Source organism: Lissotriton vulgaris, chromosome 10 (genome assembly GCF_964263255.1).
Source record: "Lissotriton vulgaris chromosome 10, aLisVul1.2, whole genome shotgun sequence".
Classification (NCBI taxonomy): Eukaryota; Metazoa; Chordata; class Amphibia; order Caudata; family Salamandridae; genus Lissotriton; species Lissotriton vulgaris.
The window spans coordinates 496,795,983-496,806,920 of NC_141698.1; positions in this window are offsets into that span (position 1 = coordinate 496,795,983).

Consider the following 10,938-nt stretch of genomic DNA (forward strand, 5'->3'; position numbering starts at 1 on the left):
CCTATGTGGGGTATTGGCTGGTGGCAGGTGTCTGCATTTGCCTTTGTACGCTCCTGTGGAGTTTTCATTGTGGGTATCCCTCTGGACTCATATACCCCTTTACTGCGTCCCACAGGGTCACAGCGCTCTATTATCTGTAGTGCTTCGACTCCTGGTCTATGCTGTGAAGTATCTACCTCGCATGGCCTGGCAGCCTGCTTTTTGCACATGGTCCGTCTTTCGCGCCAGCCCCTTCAAGTTGTGCTCGCCAGTAGGGAGTTGCCGTGGGCCTCTGTTGTACGTTGGTATGGCCTTTTGGCTTATTCCCCAGCAGTTTTCTCCACATCCCCCCTGCTTCTGCTCAGGGATTTCTACATTCTGCTGCCATTCTTAATGTGGTACAAAAGGGGGTGGTGATGGACGGAGCAGCTGAATCAATTAAACACTCACACCCAGTCAAAGATCTGGGTTTAATCCATCACCGTTCTTTAGCCCACTCTGCCACCCCAGTTCAGACATGGCTATATGCAAATCAGTCGGACCCTGTGCCTCATGGGAACAGTCCAGCCCGAACTGCCAAGCCATGTCTTCCCTGGACCGGAAACAAGCTTCCGAGGACCGGTTTCTGGCATTCCAGCCGTCTTCAGCCCGGCTTGCTTGAATCCAGTGGCAAAGTGAGCAAGGGACTCACGTCTGAGCATACCCTGCCACACTTATGGCGGCCAAAAGCGGTACAAAAGGGGGTGGTGATGGACGGAGCATCTGAATCAATCTAACACTCACACCCAGTCAAAAGATCTGGGTTTAATCCATCACCGTTCTTTAGCCCACTCTGCCACCCCAGTTCAGACATGGCTATATGCAAATCAGTCTGACCCTGTGCCTCATGGGAACAGTCCAGCCCGAACTGCCAAGCCATGTCTTACCTGGACCGGAAACAAGCTTCCGAGGACCGGTTTCTGGCATTCCAGCCGTCTTCAGCCCGGCTTGCTTGAATCCAGTGGCAACGTGAGCAAGGGACTCGCGTCTGAGCATACCCTGCCATTCTTAATTGGCAGACATGTGGAGCCGGTTCTCCTTGAACTCCGCTCTTCCTGGCGTCTAGGACCCGTGAGTTGGTCCTGAGTACTCCCTTGTTAGGTTCGTCTTTTCTTCTAACTTTCCTGTGTGGGGACTGTTCTCTCTACCGGACCGGAGGCAGACGCTGCTTATAGCCTAGACTAGTTCCACTTTCTGTATAAATGCGGGTACTTTTGAGCGTACCCTAGTCCCTGGGTTTGGCCAGGTTTCGGCATCTTCTTGAGGCTGTTTCTGCGCCATGATCTTCCTAATGGCTTGTGCAGGCTTTCCTGCCTTGGCCTTGTCCTCTTACATCCAGATCTTCTCTGTTTTTTGTGGCCTGTTGCCTTCTTGCTATTGTGCACTCAGCTGTTCCTGCTGTCTTGCTTCCTGGTGCTTTTCTTTTATGGTACTACAGACACCCTCTGGCCGCGTATGAGCGTCCCTCTGGTTGTGTATGGGCATCCTTTCAATGCTCTCACAGATGTCTGGCTGGTGAGGGTCTCAGCAGTACTCTTCCTTTATGGTACGGGACGCTTTCTCTCCATCATACCACTTACCAGTCTTTTGGGCCCATAGGTTCAGTTCTACTTCTTGCGAGGTGCTGAACTCCCTTTTCACGCCAGTTTCTTTACTGAGTGTGTTTTTTTTCCATATCGGCCCTTGCTGGGCAGGGGTCAGTAGCCTGCTGCCTTCATATCTTTACAGGAGCAGGTTCAACAGTGTTTTACGCTGTTCGAGTTGTTTAGCTGGGGCTAGCTCAGACTTGACATCTTGGATACTGCGGATCCTTCATGCCCCTTTGCACGTCTTTCGAAGTTCGGCATTTTTCGCTCAGGCACCAGTGTTCTGGCTTGGTGTTTTCCTTCTCTCATTCCCTCTACATATGGGGGTTTTCGTGTTATTCTGGATGGGCTGTGGTGCCCTAGCCACCTCTTGATTCCTGCTCTCTTCAGAGCATAGGGGTCTGGTGGTTGGCTGTGCTGTCATTTCTGTCCCCACTGTGTTTCGCCCTTTGGTTGGCAACACTCTTTTGGTCATGTTATTGACTGCTAGGTTCTCTCTGGACCTTAGTGGGGTTCAGTCGCAGTCCCGCCTCCTCTAGGGGTATGGCTTTGGTATCTATTCTAAGTTAAGGAATCTGCGGCTAGACGTCTCTATCAGATGAACAAGTTACTTACCTTCGGTAACTATGTATCTGATGGAGACATAGTCTAGCCGCAGCTACCTTAACGCCCGCCCGTCTTCCCCATCCTGGGACAACCCTTTGAGGTTGGGCTTATTGGGCTTCCTGCCTTCGCCTCCCTTTGGGGGGGTGACGTCTTCTCTTCACTCCAACTCACAAGGCTACATTCTGTTTCGTGGCTCTGCTCTACCCATCCTTGTGATTGGATGGTATGCTCATATGCCATTTCTACCCCCCCCGCCTTTCCTTTCTATCTTTTTTTTTTTTGTTTCATAACATTTTTATTGCAGATTCACAAGGAGCCACTAACAGTCTATCAGAGATCACAGTTATGCATCACAGTTGGCGCTACTCACAGCCGGCTGAAGGGTACACGGCCATTTAGCCCACACCCCGGACGTTGGGCGGCAATTATGATTAGTGCACTATATTTAACAAGTATTTACACAGATGTGAGCATTCAATGGGCGTTCAGAGTTTCTGCTTTTTGTTTACTTTTTTTATGCTGAAACCCCCCCCCCCCCCCCCCCCCCCCCCGGTTAACTGTAAAACACAACTTTAAATCCTTCAAACATACATATACGAAAAATTGCAGCAGTTACACTTCTTTTCCCCTCCTCATCCCTCCAGTACCAGCCAAAGTAATTAGCAGTTCAAGGCCCGCATCTGCGGGTGTCTCACGGCACCCTGCAGGTTCCCTATGGTTCATTGTATCCCAGTAATCCCTCCTACAGCCCCCCGTCCAGCCCATGATAGTGTCTCCACTTTATCCACACTCTACTGAATTTTTTCGGGCATCCCATGGCCTTATAGGTTACCCTCTCGGCTGCCATATAAAGGTCTAATCCTCTCCTCCACTCCTCCAGGTCTGGGGGCTCCGGCGCTCCCCAGTGTTTTGCAATGTCTCTTTTGGCCACAACCAATGCAAGGACCAGAAAAGTAAGAAGTGGGCGAGTCAGGTCAACCTCGTTTGTCATGCCCAGCAGTGTCAGCTTGGGATCCTGAGGGATCAAAGCCTCCAGGACCTCTAATTCCCTAAATATCTGGGTCCAGTACGTTTGTATTACGTCGCAAGTCCATACTGTTTGATAAAAATCTCCCTCCCCTGATGGCATCGAAGGCATTGTGGGTCCTCTACCTTCCCCATTTTGCACAGACGCAACCTGTCATAGTAGGTTCTATGGAGTATATTGAATTGGATGAGTCGTAGTCTAGACTTGATTGCCACCTCCCGGGGATGCATCTCCCAGTCTAGGTCCTCCATTTCCCCTACTTCCGCCTCCCATGTGTCCCTGAGTCTTGTCAAATCTCCCAACATATGGTTAGTCAATGTTTTATACGTCAGGGAGACCGCCTTTCCCGTCATCTGCTCTTGAAGGAGCCTCCCCTCTAGTGGTGCATACTCAGGGATATCTGTGAGCGTGATGTTTTGGGCTATCCAAGCGTGTCGTAGTTGGATATATTTGAACTGCTGCGTATTATGCAATCCAAACTCTGATTGAAGGACTTGGAACGATTTTAACTCCCCTTTGGCTATTACGTCTCCTATGGTGGAGATGCCAATATCGTCCCATCTTTGGAACCCGCGTAGTTTATTAGGTTCCGCCAACCATTGGCAGTACCACAACGGTGTCTGCCGTGTGGGCTTCTTTTCCCAGCCCATGCATCGTGTGGCCCTCGTCCATGCAGTAAGCATTATAGACGTGGCCGGGAGAAGGAGTACCCTTCTAAAATTCCCATCAAGATAACACAATAGGTTCTTAGATGCCAGTTTAGTTCTCTCTAGGACGTACGTCGGGTGATCTGCCGGGACATGAAACCAGTCATTAATTGGAGTCAGATGTTCTGCCCAATAGTAGGCCTCCAAATTAGGGAGCGAGATCCTTCCACTATATTGGTGCCTCTGAAGCGTGGATAGGACCACCCTGGCATGTTTGCCTAGCCAGAGGAAGGATCTCAGATCCGCATGGATCCTGTTGAAGACCGCCACAGGTATTGGATAGTATTCATTTTGTAGGGCGTATAGAAATTTCGGCAGTGATCATTTTGTACATGGCCGCCCTACCCAGGAGTGTCAATGGGAGCTGTCTCCAGCGGTCCATATCCGCCACCGCATTAGTTATAATCCGTTCCAAATTCCTTTGGAACGAAAGGGTTGCATCAGTAGTTATATAGATCCCGAGGTATTGGAAGCCTTCTACGGTTGTCAGCAGTTCCTCTGGCAGCCTCCCCCACTGATTGCGTCTCCCCGGGTCATAAAGTACAGATTTGTGCCAGTTTGTTTTGTGGCCCGCCATCCCCCCGTACCGTTCTAGTTCTCGGAAGAGCTCCGGCACAGTGGTCTCTGGCTTAGTGATATAAAGCAAGACATCGTCCGCGTAGAGCGAGATCTTTTCTGAATTCAGGTCAGTACCGTTCCTCGTAAAGCTTTGAATGTCCTTGTTGTGCCGGATTCTGGCCGCGAGCACCTCAATGGTGAGCGTGAAGAGCAGGGGGGACAAGGGACAGCCCTGTCTGGTACCTCTCTGAATTTGGAACTCACGTGAGAGCATCCCGTTCACCTTAGCCCTCGGGCTAGTGTAGAGAAGCCGGACCCATTTGATAAACTTTGGCCCGAAGCCAAACCTATGGAGCACTGCAAACAGGAAGGGCCAGTGGACCGCGTCGAACGCTTTCTCGGCATCCAGGCTTCCTTTCTATCATCAACCGCTTGGTCTCTTGCCTCCCCTGCACTCTAGCAGTTGCAGTCTGACAATGCTGCATTCGGTAGGTCCCTTATTCAGATCTGACGTCTCCTTTTGGGTGATGCCTTATGCTGGGTTCTGGGTTCCTGGGTTCTGCGCTGGTTGTCCTTCACTGTCATATATTGTGGTTGCAGCCTTTCTGCTGGCTGCTGTGATGGTTCACCGAGGAGCTATGGTTCAATGGTAAGTCTTGTGCCTCTGGTGGCACAGGTTCACACAGGCCAAGGATTCGAATCCTGCCTATGCTCTGCATCTTCTGGCTCTGGGGAAGGTTTTGGACTTAAACAATTGCTGGGGTCCCTCCCAGAGTGGTTCTCTGTTCTTTTCCCTCCCTCAGTTTACAATATATGGTGCCTGGCACTGTCTTTCTATGGTGATTTTCACCATACCTTGTTTTTTCTTTTTCTGCAAACTGTTCCCATATTTTCAGTTTTTGGTGGTGGCTTTGCGTTCTGACGCGGAAAAGTATTTTGACGAAAACTTGTTGGCGTGGGCATATATAGCTCAGCTGACATCACGTCCATGGACTACATCAGGGCGGAGCCGTGCGGCGCCGCTACCCGGCGCGCAGAGGTGCTGCTGCGCAAAATATTCCCGATCCAGTCTGACGCTTGGGGGTATTCTAAGTTAAAGAATCTGCAGCTAGACTATGTCTCTACCAGATTCATTGTTACCGAATGTAAGTAACTTGTTAGTTTAGTGATAGATTCCTTACCGCCCCACCCTTCCTCCCCATTCTGCAAACTAATTTCTAGGGTTATGATCATCCCTTTCAGGGCCCTAGTTCCAATACACCAGTGGTCCGTATCTTGCATGGCTCTGCATTCCTGGCACAGAAAGTCATGTACAGAACTGACGTCAGCATGCTTGGGTGCGTCTAAGTAGCTCCAGCGATGTCATCTTGGCGACAACGACGCACACGGAGCTGCATGATGGCGCCTACAGACGCGCAGGGGTACTGCTGACAAAAACTTTCGGTCTCAAGTCTGACGCCTGGAGGTAATTGTAAGGTAAGGAATCTATCACTAACTAATGTTTCTTACAGATATATTGTTACCGAAGGTAAGTAACTTGTTCATTAGGCCCGCAACCTCTTCAGGTCCTGCTGCTCCAGATTTCGTTCTAGTTCGTTTTCAACAGTTAAGTTGTTGAAACAAGCTGCTTCCAAGGACCAAACACACACAAGAAGGATTTTTCTGCTCAGTGTCTCTACTGTTCAAAAAGGAGGTCTTCTAGTCTGTGTCCCCTGACGACTGCCTCAACCTAGTTCTTGAAGCTTGTATTGGTTGAGATGAAGCTGGCACTGGACCCCACTCCAGAACAGGAACCCCCTACTCCTTTTCTTGAGTTTCCAGCATCTAGCACTGACCTAGCTTAGTGGGGCTTTTTCCCAGGCTATGCTGTCCATATTCTGCTGTATTCTGCAGCTCCCCCTGGTGTACTTCTTTATGGCCTCTGACTGAAATTCTGCTGGTAGATCAAGCCTTGGCACCATCTGACTCCAAAGTGCTTGATTTGCCCAATGCCTCTAGTACCACCTTTGGATTCTTACTGAAAAATATGAAATATCCTATAAACATTTAGCTGCAGATTTCTTACCTTAGAATTATCCCCAGGCATCTGACTGGATCTGGACTTTTTTTTGCAGTACCCCTGCGCTCTGGTAGGTGGCGCCATTCAGTTCTGCGTCCACGATGGAAGTGGCATACGTAGTAGCTAAACTGACGCCACCTCACTGGGTTTGGCATCCGTTCTTTCCTTTCCACGCCAGATAGTGCAGATCCATGAAGAGCTACCCCTCTGCTACTTTGACTGGCTATTTTAGGTATTTTGTTTACTTTTATTGAGAGAAAATCCTTTCTCCTGGTATGACAGGTATGTCTCCCAAGAAACCGGGTGGTTCCAAGCCATGTGGCGCCTATCACAGACCTATGTAATATGAAGTCTAAGAAGTTGAAGAGGTCTCCAACTTCACCGCGTCCGTCCAGATCTATGGAGGAGGGAGTGTCAGCACGCCAGGCTCATCACCTCGCAGAGCTCAAACCAAGGTCAGATCTGCACTTCCCAAGCTTTACCAGAGTAACTCCTGCCCAACAGCATGAGTTCTGAGAAGCCATGCACCTCAATTTTGAGGTGCCCAACACTCTGGAGTTCCTTCGGGTCCCATGGGTTGGGAATTGGCCCTTATTGGAATCTCGCCAGCAGGTACACCCTCGGCGTCAGTCATGCCTCATAGATTCAATGCTGAATCTAGAGCAGTTCTATTAGCGAGACCGAGATGACCTCCGCTTCCTGCTCCCGTGCTGACACCTCCAGCGTCATCGGCACCCATTTATTTATTTATTATTTCAAAAGTTTTCTATAGCAAGAACGTAACCAGCGAGGGTATCAGAGTGCTTTACAGTTTATACATCAAGAAGGTTACAAGCAATCAAAACAGAACCAACAAAGCGAAAAATTCACAGACCTGTAAAGCCCGGCATTCTCATGACCCTGGCAGCTGGGCCACAAATCAGCAACTATGACCTCCATATCGAATGGAATAACCAGTCTGAGACAGAAATTTCTTCACAGGAGGCCTTTGACTTCTTTTTTTTTTTTATTAGAACAGTGGAAGGATCCACCCTTACTTCGGGGGGAAGGAAGTTCTAAATCCTCTGTGCCATACCGTAGAAAGTCAAATTAGCTCACTGAGGTTTTACATTTGTCTTCTTCAGTAGTTGAGCCCTTGTTAACTTTTAATGAAGCCTTGAGTGAGCTTATTCTTGAGGTATGGAGGAAACCACTCTCTTCTCCTCCTGTGTCTAAATCAGTGCCAAGAAGGTATAGGTCAGCTTCAGGGGATCCACGCTTTGTCTTCTCATCGGTCTCCAGAAAGTTTGGTGGTACAGGCGTCCTGCTCTAAACAGTCATCGGGTGCTTTTCCCCAGGCTCCTGCTGACAGGGTCGCTACGAAACTTGAGCAGTTGGCTAAGAAAGTCTTCTCATCTTCCAGCATGGCTCTTAAATCTACCAATGCTACCGTGTTTATTGGGTTGTTATATGCATTCCTTGTTGGACTCTGCTAAACAGTTAGCACCCAAGTTACATGATGAAGAACGGGGACATTTCATGGAGGTTCTGTCTGATGCTCAGGCTGCTGCTAGACAAGTTATTCAATCCGGCCTGGATACGGCTGATTCGGTAGCCAGAGTTATGGGTTCCTCCATTGCGATCAGACGGCAAGGTTGGCTTAGATCCTCTGTTTTTTCCTTAGATGTTCAAGCTACTCTTGTTGATTTGCCTTTTGAAGGATCAAAGCTTTTCGGGGAGAAGGCGGATTCCGCCCTTCAAAGGTTTAAAGACAGCAGTGCTACGGCGAAGTCTTTGGAACTGCAAACCCAATCAAGGGGGCTTGGTTATAAAAAATATTGTGGATTTGCAAGGTCTTCCTTTCGTAGCTTGCGACAGCCACAGCAACAGCAAAATCTGCTCTATAAGTCCTATAGAGGAAGAGCCAAGGGTCACCAACGTGGGTCTACCCTCAATCTCTCCTCCTCCTTTTCTACCTTCCCTGCTCCCACTGGTAATGCAGTAAAGCAGCCCTGGATCATTTAGGTCCTGTAGGGGGTCGGTTGTCATTTTCTGCAGGGTTGGAAATCGGTCATGTCAAACCTTTGGGTTTTGAACCTTGTAGAGAATTGATACGCCCTTCCCTTTTAGGAATTTCCTCCACCTTACCCTCTTTGTCTAGGTTTTTGTTCAGAGGACCATTTAGTTCTACAGAAGGAAGTTCTTGTGCGCTTACAGAAAGGTGTGATAGAGGTGGTCCCGAAGCGCGAGAGGGGTCAGGGATGCTCTTTACGGTATTTCCTGATCACCAAGAAGGATGGCAGGTTATGTCCTTTCCTGGACATCAGGATCTTGAATTTTTACCTAAAACAGGAGAAATTCAAAATGCTGACCCTTGCGCAGGTGCTTTAGGCGCCGCAGCAATAGGACTGGATGGTGTCGATCGATTTACTGGATGCGTATTTTTACATTCCCATCCTGAAGTCGCACAGGAAGTATTTCCGTTTAACGGTGGGGTCACAGCACTACCAGTTTGCGGTCCTGCCGTTTGGTCTTACTACTGCACCTCGAGTCTTCACAAATGTGATGGCAGTGGATGCGGCTCATCTCAGAAGGTCTGGGATTCCAGTGTTCCCTTATCTGGACGACTGGCTGCTCAAAGCAGAGTCTCCAGAGATGGTACTTCATCATCTGCATGTAACAACTCAACTGTTGTTCAACTTGGGTATTCAAAAACGTGACCAAATCTCACCTGGTGTCCTCTCAGCGCATCCTGTTCATAGGGGCGGTACTGGATACTACTGTGTGTCAAGCTTTTCCTCCTCCTCTGTGGAAAAAGGTAGGGCCGATGTCAACCAAGAACCTTTAAGTATTGCCCGGCGTTAACCGCCTCTCATACCACTCGAATCTATCAAACAAAGAGGCAGGCGCTGGAGACTGGAAGGCAGGAAACAGGAGTTTATTCCGACGGAGCAGAACACATCAAATCAGACAACAGGGTATCTTCTCGAGATGCTCTAACCGCATCTCTGAAGCCTGGCCTCTTATACACAGGTTTATGGCTTTATTACATAAAACACATATTTGCCAACACTTTGATGTACGGAAAGACATCCTCGGAATCCCCGCTTCAGACCCGTTCCCACACACATTTACAGTAGAAGTCCCCACCCCGGTCTCAACAGGTGATGACTGTCGCGCAGCTGGACATTCCGCCGATTCCCGGAATGTGTGCAGCTGATCGGATCCCATGGAGTGGGGGCTTTGATCAGTTGTGGATCCTTTGATGAGAGAAGCTTCCTACTGTATGGGGGCAATAAACTGCATCCGCAGGGCCAGGTGGCGGCCTGGGAACGAGCAGGAGAATCGGGCACAGAGGAAAGGGGGTTTATCAAAGGATACGAGATCATGAAAGGGATGGAGGGAGGTGTTTTGCTGGGAACGGGATGTGGTTCCGAGGCAGGGTTGCGCTGAAGGGGAGGTTTATGGCCCAAGCATGTGAGAGCGGGGGGCTGTCAGCGTGTGGGGGGATGCTTGCGAGGTTAGAGGGGTAGAGAGAGACGCGCTGGCTATCGGCAGTGGGCAGAGAGGCCATGGCATTCAAAATGGCTGCTACTTACGCGCACATACAAGCCTGAAAAGGGACAAGATGCCGCCGATAATGTTGATGTTGCAAACTAGATTTTAACACCTCCAAGAATTCTCGACATTCAAGAGATGATTCCTTTGTTTCACAATGGAGATGTTATTCCGGTCCTGAAGGTCCGGCTGCTCTCTGTTTGCTTCCTGCATACTGTTGGTCAGTCATGCTCACTGGCACATGAGGGCACTTCAGTGGTGCCTCTGCAGGCAGTGGTATCAACACAACTGGGGTCTCAGAGAGTCAGTCACGATCTCCAGAGAAGCTGCAGTGGAGCGGATTTGAAGTCTGGTACATCAACAAGCAGGGAGGTGTAGGGTCGGACCGTCTGTCGAGAGGCTCTGCGACTGGTCCTGGGAACAGAACCATCAGATTTGTGTTTGCAAATCATCTGGCCGGTGTGCTAAATGTTCGTGCGGACAGTCTCAGTCGGCATTACTCAGCCGATCACAAGTGTAGGCTTCATCCAGAGGTGGTCCATCACATCTTTCAGATTTGGGGGACTCCTCGGTTGGACCTGTTTGCCACTCACGAGAATGCGCACTGCCTGTTATTCTGTGTTTTAATTGAATTGGAGCTCACAACTCCTTTACTCGTTTCCTCCCATACTCTCGATTCCTCGGGTTCTGAGAAATAATTGTCAAGACCAGGCCCAAGTCATATTGATCGCTCTGGATTGGTCAAGAAGGGTGTGGCACATAGATCTACTTCACCTTTCATCGCACACGCCGCTCCATCCCTCTCAGGGCAGACCTCCTCTCACATGTGCAGGTTCTACA